General features: G+C 39.7%; 1 non-coding gene across 1 annotated transcript; it reads left to right on the forward strand.

Moving 5' to 3' along the window:
* The first annotated feature begins 11,876 nt into the window (after positions 1-11,876).
* On the forward strand, positions 11,877-11,983 carry LOC141593557 (small nucleolar RNA R71). Its single transcript, XR_012521632.1, has one exon. It is a non-coding gene; the product is annotated as a small nucleolar RNA R71 (small nucleolar RNA).
* Positions 11,984-14,099: the final 2,116 nt, after the last annotated feature.

Below are 14,099 nucleotides of genomic sequence, written 5' to 3' on the forward strand. Positions count from 1 at the left end.
TCTTTAGAATTGCCACTTTTCTAATATACACTTTCCCTTAACCACTAGTCAAAGACCATAACACTACCACTTTGTCCTGGACATCAAACCTCTTCACTCATCTCTAAATATCATGATTTCTTTTCTATCTTTGGTTAACATCCCAAACAACGAACATCGAATCCATGAACAAAATTATCTCAACATTCTTCCCAATATTTTCCTTAATTGAATCATCATCCATTTCTCCACCAAAATCTCATATCATGCAGATATTCTTCTAACTTCTTACTTTCCTTAATTCCTCTAAACTCATTATCAATCATGTTGTCCTGAAACTCCTATATAACCTTCAGCTAACATCTTCGTGATACTATCACACATTTCGATGATTCCTTACCTTTACATCACATAACTCCGGTGAACATTTTCCTCAGCTTACTTTTATCCTTCTTTTCTCTTTACACTCAATAATACCAATTTAATAGCTCAACTCCTTATTACTTCTATCTAACCCTTTTGTGCACCAATTACCTTCTCATCGCTCCAAAACTCAAATCCCATTATTTTATATCGATATCATCTCCCTCTTTCTTACCACAAATATTCTCTTATTATGTCATCAATCACCCTTGCCACTAATACATCCATAGAATCAACGTTCTTGTTCAACAATTGCATCTCCCTTCTTACATCTCTAGAAATCAAAATTCCTTTCATACCGCCAATTACCCAAGGAACTCACACAGTAGTTTCATCTTTTAATAAACCAAACCTCCCAAACTCACTCATTGTCTATAAATACACCTCGCGACATGTCTCCACAAAGTTCACTATATATTACTCTTCTCAACCCCTTTAAACGAACTTTCACTACCTAAATCCATAACCCACACGACTCCTAACCATTTCCCTCCTTAACTCTTTACACATCTCAAGTCCGCCACTATCCACATTCTTACTTTCAATCTTTTCATTCTCACGTTCATTATACTCACATCATCCTTTGTCTATATTCACTTATTTTTACATTGCTCAACACACAATCATATCACTCATCCCGTCTCGCAAAACGTGCGCCATGCCTCAATAAACTATACCAATCTTCCTTTTCTTTTTCCACCATCTATCATAATCACTCATAATTCATGTCCTCCCCACCGAACTCATACTCATCATAGTGCCACTCTTTACAACATAAGATTGGGTAACTTACGCTTCAGGACCAACACATACGTAAAACAATGCATAAAGAAATAATACAACACCTTTGAATTAAACATAATATGCAACGAATGTCAAAAGACAAACATATGACCCGAAACACGCATATGACCCGAAACACGTACATGACCTGCACAGACCCCACTCGATCGAGTACCAGAACCTACTCGATCGAGTTGAGGCTACTCGATCGAGTGCCAAACCTGCTCGATCGAGTGCCCCGACTCCAGAACCCAAACTGACCTTCTGATCTCTGACTTACTCGACCGAGTAGCCCGGCTACTCGATCGAGTGACCCCATACTCGATCGAGTGCCCGAGGTACTCGATCGAGTGCCCGAAACACGATTCTGGTCAAAATAACGACAAGTACCCACTCGATCGAATCAAACCCACTCGATCGAGTCATGCGCATCACTTCGTGAATACTACCCGCATGTTATCTCACATACCCTAACGTACTATGCATTCATTATTATTTCAACATTATGATTACAACTACGCATTCAAATCTGCGCGACTCCTCATACAATCAACAAAATAATCTACTTCGTGTTATCAAGTGCCACGTTATAAACAACCATCATGCTTTTCATCCAATTCGTTATACAAAACACATATCATTGAACCTCTATTCTTCATGTTACTACTTACCAAAAGTCAAACATTACCATCTATCATGCTCATATAACATTCAACTTTCAATCATGTGTTACTCGCATGTTTTAAATTTTCATAACTTTTAATAACACAAACCACACCCATACACTACAAATCCTATTTCCATGTTGCTAATACAACAACATTACAAATCCACTTCATCACACATCATCATATACGAACTACTTTCTTTTTCTACCATATCATTCATCATTCTCATATACTTTTCCAACGATTCCAACCAACATGTCAACCAACTATCATGCAACATGCTTTCAACAAACCATATACAAAGACAATTAACATACACGTCGCACATATACACACGGACTCCACGTTCCCATACCATGTGACTGGCTTAAGTATCATGGGGCCAAGATTTTGAAGTGAGGGCGCCTACTCACCCAAAACCTAGCATCAGCCGGGGCTCCCATTACACATACACCAGGTTCATTTTATTAGACTCCCTATGTTCATTATGTTCATTTGTTACAGGTTCCAAAATCGTCTCTCTGATACCATTTGTAACACCCCCATACTCCAAGTGCCTTACCAGGACCACTCAGGTATAAGGACACTACCATCTCGGTTGAGGTACTCGAATATCATAAGACAATAAAGAAACGTACTTTTAAAGTAATTATAGTTTAAGTGATTACATGTTCAAACCAAAACTATTAAAAGAAATTACAAGGTTCTCATACGGTCTACAAACTAGAACTATCAAAGCTACTAGACTTCGTCGACACACAATGGAAGACTTCTAACGCCACGTGATGACTCATCCTACTATCCCATACGCGTCATATCACACCCGCTCAATAACGCTCACCACCCCGAATGGATCACCACGGTTTTTAAAACATTTAAACGGGGTCAATACTAATCACACAATTCAATACATATATCAACAATAAGATAAACATAAACAGATAATTGAACCACACACACACACACACACACACCACCACCAACTCCCATCGTCTCAATATCGACCGTCCCACTGGACCCGACCACGCCATGGGGGACCGCAGCCGTTCCCACCTAAGCCCCGCTCATCGTACGAGCGATAACCCTGTCCATTAATGTGCACATCCCCTTTCGTGGCGGGTTCCACGAAGGGCGAAACTAGGGCGTGAGATCACTCCCGCAAGTGACCCCACTCAGCCGAGAACGCATCTCGAGAACCATCACAAACACAACCACAATCACAATCACAATTACAATTACAATCATCATATCAAACAACTAACTACAAAGACATCACCAATATCCCATTATGGGACTAATACGAGTAGGAAATCCTACCGGATAGCACAACACGCAGACGGTATCTACAGCTGTCTCAAAACGCCTCTTCTATGAACTCTCCTCCTACCATACAACACATAGATACTACTATTCAATTACTATTCATAAAAACCCCCAAATCCTAAATTAGGGTTTCACTAATCTTAACAAAACATTATATAAATTACATTAAAAGCTTACCCTCGACGCAAGGAATCCAACGACACAAACTACGATGCAAACCGACCGTCTGAACTCCGGGAATTGTCAAGAACGCGATTAGGAAGAAGACAAGTTGCTTTCTCTCTTAAACAGGTTTTAGGTTTTATAAAAAGTGATTTAGAACAAAGACGAATTGGTTTAAATACCTTAATCGCGTAATTAACAAAACCCGAGAAAACTCCCCGTAAAACCGGACACTCGATCGAGTACCCAAGGTACTCGATCGAGTACCTTACTCGATCGAGTACCCCGACTACTCGATCGAGTACCCAACAGGTCAGAAACTATTCTAAAACGCAACTTACCCTTACTCGACAGAGTAAGGCCTACTCGATAGAGTACCCAAAGACTCATAAATACGGAGTATTACACGAATCGATTAGATTGTACAACACCTACAAGTCGACTTAATCTTCCCTACTCAACAACATGCATGGTCTAATGAGACTCGAGTTGGTTTATGTCTTACAAGTCTCATTGAAAAGATAGGTGATGGGTAAAAAATGCAAGGATTCATAAGCTCGCATTTCATCAAACATAACATGTGCATGAGTTGAGATCAAAACAAGCAAGAAAATAAACCATGAAAGCATATTAATTTAAGCATGAATCATTCCCCATGTTGGTTTCCCCTAATTACCCATTAACCCTAGCTAGGTCACTACTCACTCATTATCATGTTGATCATGCTAGCAAGGTTGTCAATCATACCAACAAAAGGAAACATGATGAACAAATAAAAGTAATTAACAATAATTAAAGAGGGATTAAGAGAATTATACCTACTAATGATTCTAATAATAAAGCAAAGATAAAAGAAGTACTTGATGCTTGATTGAGAGGTTGTCAATCTCCCAATAATAACCCAAATAATCTTCAATTACCCAAAATAAAGGATGAACAAGAGAGAGATTAAGGAAATAAAACTTGTATTAGAACTTGATTAATTGTTGATTACAATACTAAAGAGAGATTTGATTGATATTAACTACTCTAATTATTGATAAGAAGAACATACTCTTCTAATTAGACTAATGGGGTATTTATAGTGGAAATTAGGTGGATGCATTAGGGTTAACTAAGGGCTAAACTAGTAATTACACTTTTTAGATTGAGCAAGGAGGAGCCGGTATTTTTCGAAGGAAGGGCTTCTTTCTTTGTAGCTTAGAGAAGAAGAAATTGCGCTGTACAGGAATCCGTGCGTTTTGGAGTCGGGACGGGCGGATTCTGGCGGTGGAACACGGGCGTCTTCAGGTGAATCCGGGCGGATTGTGGTGGCTGCTAATCCGAGCGTCTTAAGGAGAAAACGCACGGATTGTGCTGTGGAGGACGGGCGGATTGTGGAGAAACCGCTCGGATTGTACCTCAGCAATCTTTCTTCTTCTTTTCTTCCCTTTTCTTCATAAAATCCTTGGGGATTTCCTCGGGGATGCAAGGATGCTTTCTTCAACATTGCTCATCTACTATCATATGTACAAAGGCCTTCTAATCTTGTCTCTCCTTGATGCTTGGTCATTGAATTCAATCAATTTAGTCTTGTTTTGCCATGAAAATGCAAGATTCTTACTCCTTTCCTACCAAGGGATCAAAATCTCAAAGAATATGCAAAATAAAGAACTAAAGATAATAAATGACCCAAATATGCACTAAAAAGCATGGGAACGAGGCTAATTCGGGGGCTAAATATGCGCTAATTATGGTCACATCAAATATCCCCAAACCGAACCTTTGCTCGTCCCGAGTAAAGAGGTGACAAAGACTATGGCCATTATTTAAACTAACCTAATAACATAGCCGATATGAGACAATTAGCGGGTCTCACTCCGCCCCTTCAACTCACAACAAGACAACCATGAGGTAGGATGCCTTCTTGCAAGGCAAGGTGGGTCTTGCCAAAATGGCGACACATCCAAACATTAAGCACACAAAATCAAATAATGGATGCATCTACAAAAGGAATAGCCACTTCCTCATCAAGTGGCGGAGGCACTAAGAGAGAACAAATTTAAGAGCATGTAATCCTTCACAAATACTAGTTCAACAAATTACGAAGGCTAAGAGGATGGCACTAAATCACCTCCAAATGGTGTTAAACTAGACTACTTTCGTCCTCAATTTCCAAATGCTTTCGTCAAGAGCGATCGGATGGTGGTGGAATGATGATCCCTATGATGCTAGTAGCATATGACATGACAAGTCTCGAATTCTCTACAAAAGTAAAGGTCATGGATCGTCCCAAGCTCGACAAAGTGGCTTGACAAAAGGCTTTTTGGGAATGAAATGCTCAAATCCTTATAAACAAAGGGTGGATATGACTAGTATTCAAAATTGTCCTCATTTAACTTTCACATTTCAAAAATTTAAGATGGGGTTTGTCCCTTCCGGGCTAGTGTCCCTTGCTTTCGCCAATCGCTTATTAGGCAACCGGTTAACCTCTAGACAATAGCTTTTCGGGGTGATAGTCACTCTGTCTCTGGGCGGCCGAATTCACAACCGTATGGGGGCCCAATTCAATGGATCCCGCTCCAAAGCACATCGAAGTGGTACGCCTCCATCAAAACAATTTAATTTCTCAACATTCAACAATTCATAACATTTGAGGTTTCCTTAGCATTAAATTACTTCCACATGACAAAATTTTCGAAATGAGCACTTCAAACTTATTGATAGAAAGTATTTTTGGGTTGCCTTACCACAAGGTCAATCAAGGTCATCTAGACAAGTTAACCAAGTCCACATCGCATCACGGGGTTGGATAGGTGACTCACATGCAAACCCTTGACTAGGCTTTGGGTCATGGGTCAAAAGACACTAGTATGACACTATCTAGGGTGTTTTACAACCATTCTAGTAGGCAAAGTCTTAAGTTGAAAAAGTATTTGTATTGGCTTAGTTGCTCTTGTCAAAGTTCTCAATTAGGCATTTTCAAAACTTTTTATCTAAATGCAACTACATGCAATGATGCAACTAATATATGCATCCTAATGCAAGTGATTCTATTAACTAATATGACATATAAACTAAATGCAAGTCCTAAGTTCACATTGTTATACCGCATCAATCAAAATAAAGCCACATAGTCATTAACATAAAGAGGAAAAAGGAGATTGGAAAGATGATACCATGCGCTCTTCATGATCCTCAAGTCTCGGATGTGGCGTAGTCAATCAATATGAACAAGGATAGAACAAACACAATATATACAATAATATATATAGACTACACTACAAAGGAAATAAACATGTTTTTGGTTTTTCAATTTTTAAATTTTTATGGTTTTTCGAAATTTTTCAATTTTTTTGGATTTTTGAATAAAAGTTAAGTGTTAGAATTCCCCATCCCCACACTAATATGGGCATTGTCCTCAATGGCCAAAATGATGGGAAATTATGCAAAAATGATGCATGATTTTTATACTAAATGTAATCTACACTAATCTACACTACATGATGCATGGTTTTTGTTTATTACGGAGAGGATAATTTAGATTACCTCCCATTGTGTATGCATTAACTTCCCCAAACCGATCTAGACATTATTGCTAACGCCCAAGGATGGGTGTAGTTCATGCACACACTATGCTATGCATGAAACTAATTTGTCATTTCGGATTTTGAAAGTGGGAACAATAAAATGAGAACACCTCAAAAAGTACCGAGGAGTGAGTCCTCTATGGTGCTAGGACTACTCCAACAATGATCAAGAAAAATAATTTAAAACAAAGAGAGAAATAGACAAACCTTGAGAGGGTAGGAGCCTCTAAAGCTTGCTAACCTTCCATCATATCATCACTATCATCATCATCCTCATAAGAAGTGGCCTCATTGCCACTTCTCTTTTCACTTGCTTCTTCACCTTCTTCTTCTCCTTGCTCATCATCCTCTTCTCCTTCTTCACTTGCTTCTTCATCAATGTTATCATCAACTTCTTCATTACCAACAACCTCATTATCACCCGGAACAACCCTAGATGCACTCGGAAATAGGACTTCTTTATCCGCCCAACTAGGCAAAGGACAAGAAGGATCAAGTAATCCTTGCCTAGCTAAGTGTAAGAGGGGTGGATATTGAGCTAAGTAAGCATTTTTCCGATCCTCAAAGGCTTGCTTGTGCATCTCTTTCATGAAAAGAGTCAAATAATCATTTCTTGCTTCAACACCCTCCGGCTTGAACTCTTGGTACTCAAAAGGGTAAGGTGGTGTGACAATGGAAGAGGAGGGCATTTCAAGTTCACCCTTTTGTTGTTGGATAATATACTCGGCCTCTTTTGAAAGGGGAAGTAGATAATTGGTCCGGTGGACACTCAATCGACAAATCTTTGAAGGCAAAGTGAAAGAACTAGCCTCACTAGTGAGCCATCCATACTTGGTGTCAAGAGGGTTATGGGCAACCCACTTGTACTTGTGAATCATAGTATGCATATCAACGAGATGACCACCTTCTTTCGCCTCATACTTGTTATCTTTGTTGAAGTTAGGATCAAAGTATTTAGCTAGGATAGTGACTAGGCCGCCATTCACAATAACGGTAGTGCCTTTCTTCCCACAATCAATATTTAACCATCTATCCACCAAGAGCCTTAGAAAGTTAAAAGGCTTGGTGAATTTCCTACCAACGTTCAAAGCCGACTCAAGAAGAACAAAATCGAGTTTGGTGAAATGGTTGGTATCTTTCCTTGCATTGATGGTGCTCCCTACGACCTTGTGCCATACTCTTATGCCCGGATGGTGGACTAAAAGAGCACGACTCACATGAAAGTCTTCAAATTTCCTTCCGGAAATCGCCTCCCAAAGAGGGTCGGGGTCATATTTGCCAACATTCTTAAAATAACTCGGTTCATTACTAAGACCCAAAGCTTCACCCAATTCCTTAAAGGAGATGCGCCTACTAACATTAGCTAGACAAAACTCGAGGTTCTCCATAGTCTCAACCTTGTTAACTTTCAAAGAACTCAAAAGTTCTAAGGTAAGGGAGGGGTATGTCAACTCTTTTGATTCAAACAATTTCTTCAACCCCATGGCTTTGAAAAAGGCTCTAGTTTGCTCAAGGACACCCAACTTTTCTAAGGTATCTTCACAAATAAACTTGGTGGATTGAAATGATTTTCTAGCAAACTTGGCAAAAGTGTCCCTATGGGATTTGGAAATGAAAATTACCTCCGGATAGTTTGCAAGTTGATCAATTTCCGGAGTAGTAGATGTTGTTGTTCCCATAGGAGGTTGTTGTTGTTGTTGCACTTCCAAGTTTGGGTTTGCTACCACCATAGCCAATGCTTTCTTTGCTTGAAGAGTCTTTTGCCTTAATGAAAGTGTCTTTGCCTTTGTTGCCTTTGCCTTTGTTGCTCCCTTAGTCCTTGCCATTGATGAATTAACCAAGAAAAGAGTGAAAAATCATCAATTTCTAGTGTACCCAAATCGATTTAAAGGTGAAAGGCTTTGCCTTTATGAATTCAAAAATCGACTCAAAGGTTGAAGATTTTGTGCTTGGTTTTGATTTTTATTGAAAAAGGAGTGATTGATTTGTTGTAAAAAGGATGTTTTGATTTGATTTTGGTGAATGTAGTTGAGGAATTTTGTTTTTGTGATGGAGAGGATGAGGGTTTTGAGGGTTTTGAGTAGTGTTATGAATGAAGGAATGAAGAAATGAAGGTGGGAGGGGTTTTATAAAGCCCGAAAAATTCGAACTGCAGGGGCAATCCGTGCGGTTTCTGCTCGGGACGGGCGGATTCTGCCTTTTCTGGGTTTAGAAAAACTCGCCTAAAGACGGGCGTCTTTAAGGGAAGACGCTCGGATTTTCAAACACAGGACGGGCGGATTCTACAGAAGACGGGCGGATTCCTTCACAACAATTTTTCTTGTTTTCCTCAGCCAAAAAGACGGGCGTCTTCCTTTCAAGACGGGCAGATTTTCGAAGACGGGCGGATTTGAATTCAGGACGCCCGGATTCCCTGACACTCAAAAATTTCAAAACTTCAGCTCATTTCAGGACGTGCGTCTTCTGACCAGTATGCCCGGATTGCTTGAAAACGGGCGGATTCTCCTGAATCCGCTCGGATTCTCCTGAATCCGCTCGGATTCGACCCCTTTGTACCCGGATTCAGTTCCATCCGTGTACAACGCATATCCCTTGTCATCTTTCCATTCTTCTTCATATCTTGTGCTCTTCATTGTGGGGGCACTACTAAGGCATGGAAAGCCTAGGCAATTGCCATCCCCACACTAAGCTAAAGCACTACACATCAATTGAAATCATTAGTCCCTCCCTCACTTCTCTCAAACATGATAATTATCTTGATCAAAGTATAAAAATCCAAAGATAACAAAAATGCAATTTAAGAATTGAAATGCAAGTTAGGGAGTTAGAAATATTTACAAATGGTGGTTTAGGGAGGACTCCACCAAACTCTCATTCTTGATGAGATGTCAAGGGGGCATGTTCAAGGTGTTGTTGATGTTACTCAACACCTTGAAAAAGTAATCAAAAGCTTGTTCATTATCATGGTAGAGGTCTTCAATAGACCTTGACCCTTGTTGTCGGTCTTGATCGATGGCATTACCAATGTAGGGATTAAAAATCCCTTCAAATTCGTCGTCCCAAAGACCACAAACTTCATTAAGTTGATCATTTAAAATCTCTTGATTTGATGGAGACAACTCTCCCAATTTCTTTTCTTGGCCAATGAGGCCATCCTCTTCTTCTTTGCTTGATTTTGATGAGCTTTGCAAGCTCTCCTTGTCACAATTCACTTGCTCTTTGAATGGAGCATCTTCAATTTTCTTCTTCCATTGGAGTTCCGACTTCTTCCTATCATCCTTCCGGCTATAATGATCGATCATAAAACATGGTTCATGTAAACGAGGAGCTCTCATAGTCTTGTCAAGATTAAAAGTTATACTCTCATCTTCCACTTCTAGAGTGAGCTCACCATGTTTCACATCAATCACCGCACCCGCGGTGTGTAAGAAAGGTCTTCCTAGAATGATTGGAATGTTGGAATCTTCCTCCATATCAACAATGACAAAGTCCACCGGGATGAAAAACTTCCCAATTCGCACGGGAACATCTTCCCATATCCCTAAGGGTGTCTTCGTCGATCTATGGGCAATTTGGAGTGTGATATTGGTGCATTTAAGCTCTCCCATCCCCAACCTTTTACTCACCGAGTACGGCATAACACTCACACTAGCCCCTAGATCACATAAGGCTTTGTTGATCGTGGTGTCGCCAATGGTACACGGTATTGAGAAGCTTCCCGAATCCTTTAGATTTGGAGGTGAACTCCCTTGAAGTATTGCACTACTCACCTTAGTGAAGGCGATAGTCTCAAGTTTCCGGATTGACTTCTTCTTTGTGAGGATGTCTTTCATGTATTTCGCATAGGCCGGCACGTGATTGATTAATTCCGTGAAAGGAATCGAGACTTCCAAATTCTTCACAATTTCCATAAACTTTCCAAGTTTATCATCAAATTTGGGCTTGGCTTGACGACTTGGAAAAGGAAGTCTAATCACAATGGGCTCCTTCTCCTTGGCCTTGTCTTCATTTTTCTTTGAAATCTCTTCTTTTGATGATTCTCCATCTTTGGAGTTTTGCACAACTTCTTCCTTATCACTAGCTTCCACAACTTCATCCTCAACTTGCTTTTTCTGTGCTTCATACCTTGTACCACTTCTCAAGTGAATGGCACTAACCGTTTCATGTCTTGGGGGATTACCTTGAGGTGGTAATTGTCCCTTTTGTCTTTGTGAGCTTGAAGATGCTAGTTGAGTCAATTGGGTTTCCAACATCTTGGTGTGAGCTAGGATGTTGTTGATGGTAGTTTCCGTTGCTTGACTATCTTTTTGCATTTGAGTGAAAAATTCTTGTTGATTCTTTTGCATTTGGAGGACCGCTTTTTGAACATCAAAACCTTGGTCATTTTGGTGATTGTATGGATTTTGATTTTGGTAACCTTGGTTTTGGTTGTAAAAGGGTCTTTGATTTTGGTTTCTCATGGGAGGTGGGGTGTATGTTGTTTGAGGGTTTTGAACATTTTTGCTTTTGTATGAGAGATTTGGATGAAACTTGGTGTTTTCATTGTAATAGTTGGAATAAGGGGTACCACTCTTGTATGCTTGGAAAGCATTCACTTGTTCATTTGTTCCCCTACATTCACTTTGGTCATGTCCCAAAGTTCCACAATTCTCACATATCCCACTTGGGATTGATGAGGATGCCGGCATGGCATTAACATGATGCTTTGGTGATTTTGAGGCTTCTTCAAGTCTAGCCATAGCTTGTTCAAACTTCAAATTGATTGTGTCAATGTGAGCACTAAGTTGAGCACCCAATTGAGTAACGGAGTCCACTATATTGTGAGTTATGGACCGCCATTTCCTCAATTTTGTTCCATGTTTGATTGTCATTAACTTCGGTGAACATTCCATTTGATCCCATGTTGAGAATGTTCCTTGAATCTTCATATAAACCGTTCCAAAATTGTTGTACCAAGAACCATTCGCTAAGTCCATGGTGAGGACATGAGCGACAAATTCCTTTGAACCGCTCCCAAGCTTCATACAAAGATTCTTCATCCCTTTGCTTAAAACCTGTAATTTGAGCTCTTAGCATGTTAGTCTTTTCCGGTGGGTAGAATTTTTTGTAGAAAGCTAGAGCCAACTTCTTCCAAGAATCTATTCCGAGAGTGGCCTTATCAAGGCCCTTCAACCATTGTTTTGCGGTGCCAATTAGAGAAAAAGGAAATAAGACCCATCGAATTTGGTCTTGAGTTACACCGGTTTGAGAAATCGCCTCACAATAGTCACAAAAGGTTTCCATATGAGAATGAGGGTCTTCACTAGGCATCCCCCCAAATTGGCTCCTTTCGACTAATTGGATAAAGGCGGATTTGACAATGAAATTTCCGGTCAAATGTTGTGGTGTGGGAGTACCATTGGGTAGGTTCTCCTCGGTGGGTACGGAATGTGATGAAAATTTAGGCATTGTAGGTTGATTTTGTGAGGTATTTTGTATTGGGTTCTCCTCACCTTCTCTTGCAAAAGGGTTGATGAACTCAATATTTGGTTGAACAACCTCACTAATACCTCTCAAATTCCTCCTAGCAAATCTCCTATTGTTTGTCAAGGTTCTTTCAATTTCACGGTCAAAAGGTAACAAATCACCTTGTGACCTTCTAGACATGCAAAATATCAAACAACTCGAAAACAATTAGAACAAACCTTGAGGAGTTTTACTTCCCCAAAGCAAAGAAAGACACAACTAATAACAATATAAGAAAATCTAAATCAAGGTAACACCGTCCCCGGCAACGACGCCATTTTTGATCGGTCCGTTTCGTGTTCACAATTAAATAGATGTGGTCGTTGGGTCATGTCCGAATCAAAACACAATTTATAGCTTCACAAACAACTCTACAATTAGTAAAGAGGCAAGTAAAGGTCGGATCCCAAGGGACGGGAATTGAGATGAGATTTCTATTAAAACTAGTGGTGTCTTAGGGGTGTCACAATTTGGGTTGATGTAGAAGGTCACTAAACTAAATAGCAATGAAAGTAAACAAGCAAGATGAATTAAAAGAGTTGTAAACAATTGATAAAAAGCACTAGCGTGTCATGGGGTCATAGGGGAATCATGGGAATTGATCATACAAACATGTTCTCAAATTATAAGCAAGCAATTATTGTTATGATGGATTGAGTTGGGTTATATCTTACAATCCTAGGAAAGTTTGGGTCCCAGAGCCGAATCGATTAGATTGTACAACACCTACAAGTCGACTTAATCTTCCCTACTCAACAACATGCATGGTCTAATGAGACTCGGGTTGGTTTATGTATTACAAGTCTCATTGAAAAGATAGGTGATGGGTAAAAAATGCAAGGATTCATAGGCTCGCATTTCATCAAACATAACATGTGCATGAGTTGAGATCAAAACAAGCAAGCAAATAAACCATGAAAGCATATTAATTTAAGCATGAATCATTCCCCATGTTGGTTTCCCCTAATTACCCATTAACCCTAGCTAGGTCACTACTCACTCATTATCATGTTGATCATGCTAGCAAGGTTGTCAATCATACCAACAAAAGGAAACATGATGAACAAATGAAAGTAATTAACAATAATTAAAGAGGGATTAAGAGAATTATACCTACTAATGATTCCAATAATAAAGCAAAGATAAAAGAAGTACTTGATGCTTGATTGAGAGGTTGTCAATCTCCCAATAATAACCCAAATAATCTTCAATTACCCAAAATATAGGATGAACAAGAGAGAGATTAAGGAAATAAAACTTGTATTAGAACTTGATTAATTGTTGATTACAATACTAAAGAGAGATTTGATTGATATTAACTACGCTAATTATTGATAAGAAGATCATACTCTTCTAATTAGACTAATGGGGTATTTATAGTGGAAATTAGGTGGATGCATTAGGGTTAACTAAGGGCTAAACTAGTAATTACACTTTTTAGATTGAGCAAGGAGGAGCCGGTATTTTTCGAAGGAAGGGCTTCTTTCTTTGTAGCTTGGAGAAGACAAAATTGCGCTGTACAGGAATCCGTGCGTTTTGGAGTCGGGACGGGCGGATTCTGGCGGTGGAACACGGGCGTCTTCAGGTGACTCCGGGCGGATTGTGGTGGCTGCTAATCCGAGCGTCTTAAGGAGAAAACGCACGGATTGTGCTATGGAGGACGGGCGGATTGTGGAGAAACCGCTCG

This window comes from Silene latifolia, chromosome 7 (assembly GCF_048544455.1).
Source record: "Silene latifolia isolate original U9 population chromosome 7, ASM4854445v1, whole genome shotgun sequence".
Taxonomy (NCBI): Eukaryota; Viridiplantae; Streptophyta; class Magnoliopsida; order Caryophyllales; family Caryophyllaceae; genus Silene; species Silene latifolia.